The sequence below is a fragment of the Saccopteryx leptura genome, chromosome 2 (genome assembly GCF_036850995.1).
Source record: "Saccopteryx leptura isolate mSacLep1 chromosome 2, mSacLep1_pri_phased_curated, whole genome shotgun sequence".
Lineage (NCBI taxonomy): Eukaryota > Metazoa > Chordata > Mammalia > Chiroptera > Emballonuridae > Saccopteryx > Saccopteryx leptura.
The window spans coordinates 274,164,670-274,170,888 of record NC_089504.1 but is presented as its reverse complement, the minus strand read 5'-3'; the positions used below and the strand labels follow the sequence as shown (position 1 = coordinate 274,170,888).

Genomic DNA, 6,219 nt, shown 5'->3' with positions numbered 1-6,219 from the left:
TCAACATGATTTAACATTTAAAGAATAAAAGAACATACAGTCAAAATTCTCCCCACTTTGATCCTTTAGCTCAGGTGTCGGGAACCTTTTTGGCTGAGAGAGCCATGAACGCCACATATTTTAAAATGAGAGAGAACCACACAAAGACCCGTGTACGTTATGCCTTAGACAATAAAAATTTGGTGTTGTCCCGGAGGACAGCTGTGATTGGCTCCAGCCACCTGCAACCATGAACATGAGCGGTAGGAAATGAATGGATTGTAATACATGAGAATGTTTTATATTTTTAACGTTATTATTTTTTTAATTAAAGATTTGACTGCAAGCCAGATGCAGCTATCAAAAGAGCCACATTCGGCTCGCGAGCCATAGGTTCCCGACCCCTGCTTTAGCTGTTTAGCTCCCTTTCCCACAGCCGGTTGTTATCAGTCTCTTCTGAATACATCTGGAGACTCTGCACACACACACACGTGTTTGTGTGTGTGTGTTAGCCTTTACTACACAGATGGTAGCGTGCTGTATACACTATCCTTCACCTCGCTTTTTTCATCTAGCAGGTTTTAGAGATTTCTCTATAACAACTCTGGAAGAGTTTCTTGTTCTTGTTCATGGCTGCATGGGATTCCATGGGACAGAGGTGCCATATTTATTTCATCAGTAACCTGCTGATAGACATTTAGAATGTTACCATTTATTTGTTACTGTAATCAATCATCAATGAGTGGTCTGCTGTGGTCACCATTTTACTTATGTGTAAGTATATATTTAGATTAAATTTCCCATAGTGCAATTACAAAATATAAAGGTCTGTTCAATATTGTCAAAGTGCCCGTAATAGATATAGCTTTGATTTACTCTCTCCCCAAGCATGAGGGTCTATTTCCCCACACCTTTATCAGCACAGTAGAGATAGTTTATGAAACTCTTCTCTCTTAGATAATAAAATAAGTGAAAATGGTATCTCTTTGTAGTTGTATTTTCAGTTCTCTTAATCCGAATGAAGTGAGCACCTCAATAACCAATTGTATTTTTTTCTCATAAGCTATATATTCATGTTTTTTATGCATTTTTTCTTCTGGGACGTTGGTCATTTTATTGATTTATCTGAACTTTTTGTATATCATGTAAATTAGCTTCTATCTATGGTAAGATTTAAAAAATTTTTTTTTGGTTTGTCATATAACTTTTGATTGCATGTGGTGTTTTGCCATAAATATTCTTTATTCTAATTTACTGAAGTTTAATGTATCTATCTTTCCTTTTAGCTCCTGAGATTTGTGACATGGTTAGAAAGACCTTCATCACTCTGAGATTATAAAATAATTCTGGGACGGTTTCTTCTAGTACTTTTATGGTTTTACTTTTTACCCTTAAATCTTTGATCCATTTTTTAAACTTATCCTGGTGTAACACTTGAAGTATGAATTCAACTTAAATTTTTTTCCAGATAGCGACCCAGTTTCCTAACAAAATTAATTGAATAATCCATCTTTCCTCACTGATATGAAATGGAAATTTATCATATACTAAAGTTGCATAAATCTTCAGGCCTATTTCTAGACTTCCAATTCTATGACATTGACTGCCAGTTAATTCATACACCAGAACCAAACCTTTAATTATTGCAACCTGGTAATGTGTTTTTAATAGGTGATAATGCTAGTCTTTCTCCTTTTTATTTTTTTCCCTTTCTTCCTTTTCTTCTTTGTCTATTTTTTCCATTTAAATTTCAGATTCATCTTGTCTGCTTCCACAAATCTCATTGACTTTTTAAAAAATTAGGACCACATCAAATTTACTATAAATTGCACTCAGGAATAAAATTAATAGTCTCATATTTTCGAGTTCTTTTATCCTAAAACACGGTATGCCTAACAGTTTGTGTAAGTTGTCACATACCATCGGTAGCATATATCTCACACACACATATTTCTTATTTGATTTATTATTAGGGATTTTGTATTTTTAAGGCCCATTGTAAACAGTGTGTTTTCTTTTATTGAAGCTTTAACAAATTGTTTTCTGTTTTACATAAGAAAGATATTGATTTTCCCGCTTTCATCTCACTGAATTTTCCTGCTGCTTGCAATAGGTTTTATGTATATCATATACATATAACAACTTAAACATTGCTAAGTTGTATGCCTCTAATTTCTGCCTCTTGGTATAATGGCTTTTGCTGACACTTCCCAATGACGTTGAAGAACAGCAGTGATAAGGACGTTATTGTTCTATTTCTGACTGCTGATGTTCCTAGTGTTTCCTTTTCAATAAGATGCTGGCTTTGTAGTTGAGATAATAATTTATTACGTTAAAGAAACTCTACCTATTTCTATTTTATGAGCTTTTCCTTTTTGTTTTTTCTTTCTTTTTAAAAAGTAAATTTTTGGCCCTGGCCGGTTGGCTTAGCAGTAGAGCGTCGGCCTGGCGTGTGGGGGACCCGGATTCGATTCCCGGCCAGGGCACATAGGAGAAGCACCCATTTGCTTCTCCACCCCCACCCCCACCTTCCTCTCTGTCTCTCTCTTCCCCTCCCGCAGCCAAGGCTCCATTGGAGCAAAGATGGCCCGGGCGCTGGGGATGGCTCCTTGGCCTCTGCCCCAGGCGCTAGAGTGGCTCTGGTCGCAACACAGCGATGCCCCCTGGTGGGCAGAGCATCGCCCCTGGTGGGCGTGCCAGGTGGATCCTGGTCGGGCGCATGCGGGAGTCTGTCTGACTGTCTCTCCCCGTTTCCAGCTTCAGAAAAATACAAAAATAAATAAATAAATAAATAAATAAATAAATAAATAAAAGTAAATTTTAAAATGTAAAGGGCTTTCTTTCAGTACCTATGAAGAAGTAGGTACTCTGACTGTCTTTTTTTGTCCCATGACCATGATGAGATAGATTTCCTAAGGACCATCTTTGTCTTTCTAGACTAAACCGTACTTCGTTCGAGTGGTTTATAGTCTTACTTTATTTAGGATTTTGCCATCAGTATTGGTACATGGGAGTTCACCTATCATTTTATTTTTCCATGCAGTCCTTATCAGGTTGTGATGAAAAGTTTCATAAAAAGATTATCCTTACTGTTTGTGAGTTTTCTTCCCACTGCCGTCACCACCCTGTCCATGCTCAGCAATGCAGTAAATAAGTTTAATTGCGTTCTTTAAACTTTTAGTACAATTTCTGAAACTGAAACTTTTCCCCTTGGTGTGTAGGAGAGGGAGATGTTAATATTTCCCCTGTTTTATATACAGTAACTGGTCTGTTTAATGTTTCTAGTATATTTTCTAGGGAACTTTTTATTTCACCTATGTTTTTAAGTTTATTGCTATAAAGTTTAGCTCAGTGATTTCTAAAATTTTCCTGTATATCTTTAGTACTATCTCTCATTATTTCTTGTTTTGCGTACTGTCTTTTCTTCCCTTTTTCATCTTTAAATGAGCCAACAGCTTAAATATTTTATCATAAAATCAGCATTAAAATTTATTCGTTCTCCTTCCAGTTTCACCTTCTTTGCTGAGGTCACTTTTTCCACCACGTTCATTGTACTCTGTTGGATAGTGTTTCAACTCCTCCCGTTATCCTGAGTTCTCCTATTGTGTTTGTGTGTGAGAGATCTGGTTTTACAGAGATGATCACTTTAAATTTGTGTGTTTGTGTGTTTGAATTTGGGGAAAATATTTGACTATAATTTCTAAGTTCTCCCATGTCTCCTTTTGGATTACTCCTCTTGGAAATAGATGCTTTTTACCCCAAACCAGCTATTGGCTAGAGGGTTATGTTGGGAGAAGTCAGGGGTCATGTCCCAGAACACCAAGACTTGGTTAATGACAAAAGCCTTATATATGACTTCCACAGCCTTGCTTTCTCCCCAGCCAAAGGATAAACGAAGATTTGTCAGTTATTGAAATTCAGAGTCTGCTCTTCTGCCAGACAGCTAAGAAACAGTTGACCATCTATACCAGGGGGTCCCCAAACTACAGCCTGCAGACTGCATGCGGCCCCCTGAGGCCATTTATCCGGCCCCCACCGCACTTCCAGAAGGGGCACCTCTTTCATTGGTGGTCAGTGAGAGGAGCATAGTTCCCATTGAAATACGGGTCAGTTTGTTGATTTAAATTTACTTGTTCTTTATTTTAAATATTGTATTTGTTCCCATTTTGTTTTTTTACTTTAAAATAATATATGTGCAGTGTGCATAGGGATTTGTTCATAGTTTTTTTTATAGTCCGGCCCTCCAATGGTCTGAGGGACAGTGAACTGGCCCCCTGTGTAAAAAGCTTGGGGACCCTGCTCTATACAGTTCCTTGTGCAGCCTCGTTGCTTCTCCAGCAACCGAACCTGGTGGTGTGACCAGCTAGGAACTCTGCCTCCTGTTGCCTCTAGGGATTGCATGCTTTGCTTTTATGAAGCATACATAATTCAAGGCTCCATCTGAGATCTGAAGCCACTTTGTCTTCTTTCAGTGTCCTTTACTTCTCCGCTTCGCAGCATTGCCATATATTTTGTGGTTTCAGATTATAGCAGTCACCTTGTTGTATCCAAAATGGTACTGATACTTTTATTTATCATCCTTATTGTTTTGGGATAATTTCCAAGAAGAAAAAGAGGAAATTCTAGTTTATGTTCCAACAGAAAGTGCCCTTTTTAATATTTTAATACCTTATACAATAATGTATTATTCTCTTTACCTTTAAGTTAAAAAAAATCATTGACACCACTTTTAATGAAAATTAACTAGTAAATATACATAAATAACTTAAACTACGGATCTCTATCCTTTATTATTCTCTATTTTGTGTTTAACCCAGGATTAGCATAAGACCCCTCAATATATAGGTGTAGAATTAAACAGATAAGAAAAGCAACTACACTTGATCTTAGCCAAAAGGCCAAGAAGTGATATACAGTTGTAGAATTAATAAATGTGGGTTGCAAGACATATTCAACAATTGCCTTAAACCAGGGGTTAAACTCAAGTACAACACGGCCTGTAAATGTGGTTTGGCCAGAATAGAATTTCTTAGGCAGGTGTGTTCTCTGCAGGTTCTCCTAGTCTTCCCTGAACTTGACTGTTTTTGCCTGGCTGCTTTACACACACACTTTATCTTCTTGACCTCCAAAGTTGTTTGACATTGGGACCTCAGCACATATTTAATTAAATATGTCAAATCATATTATCTGGACATTCTTATTTTAAAAAAACAATGTTATCATACACGCACACATACACACACACACACAATCTAGAGATTAACAAAATTAGAGTTGGCCTGGAATAAACACTAGAAGAGAGCTTGACAGGATATTTAATCCATTTCCAGCCTCAGGTAAGATAGTGCTTCATTAGTTAGAGCTTTCTGCCTTCTGGACCAGATATTGCACTTTAAATAGACACCAGGAGGAATAAATAGTATAAAGTGGTACCTAAAGGCTGTCAATATCTAATTACAGAGTCTCATCTTTCTGGGGTGTGGTCCTCTACAGATACCCGAGACCACATGCAAAGAGTGAGGTATTCTATATGTCCCTGGAATGACTACTATTCCTGACTAGTGATCCCTAATTACTACTTTTCTCCAAGAAGTTCAGCTCAATGGCCTGGACTGTACTTGAGAGTGTGAAGGGTTTAGGTCCTCTGCAAAGCTTCCTTTGAAATGGTTCCCAGGAGAAAAATTCCTGAAGCTGGGTAAAGCATCCCTACAGCCTTTGCTGATGAACTCACATTATCTTATCCCAGGTGTTGAGGAATAAGACCCAGAAACCAGTAGTCTAACCTTCTGATCAGGTCATTTGAGGAGTTGAGAAGAAAAGGAGAGTTTACACACGATCATTATCTGAATGATTGAATCTGATTATGTCATCTGGATCATTGCGTCGTCTGAGATCTAGCTGCTAGACCAGATGCACAAAGTTGAATCTTGATTTGCATTTCCTTGGTTCTGACCTTACAAGAGTAACTGTCTATCCCTATCAGCAAGTATAAGACAAAGATTCTCCACTGCAGATTGAATAAAGAAACATCCTGGAAACACAGTGCTCAGGGCAATTAGAAATTGAGAGCACTCTATGAAAAGCAGGGCAATAGGCTTCTAGTCCTGGGTCTTTCTTTACTAGGAATTTCTCAGTCTTTCAGACTGTGTGCATTAAAAAAAAAAAGGAAAAATTGAGATTAGTACTCTAACACATATTTTGAATAATCTATCCCAATCTCCTTATTTTATAAAACAGACA

At 37.5% G+C, this 6,219-nt stretch overlaps 1 pseudogene; it reads right to left on the bottom strand.

Moving 5' to 3' along the window:
• Positions 1 to 4,781: 4,781 nt before the first annotated feature.
• On the bottom strand, positions 4,782 to 4,889 carry LOC136396301 (U2 spliceosomal RNA; annotated as a pseudogene).
• Between the last annotated feature and the right edge of the window lie 1,330 nt (positions 4,890 to 6,219).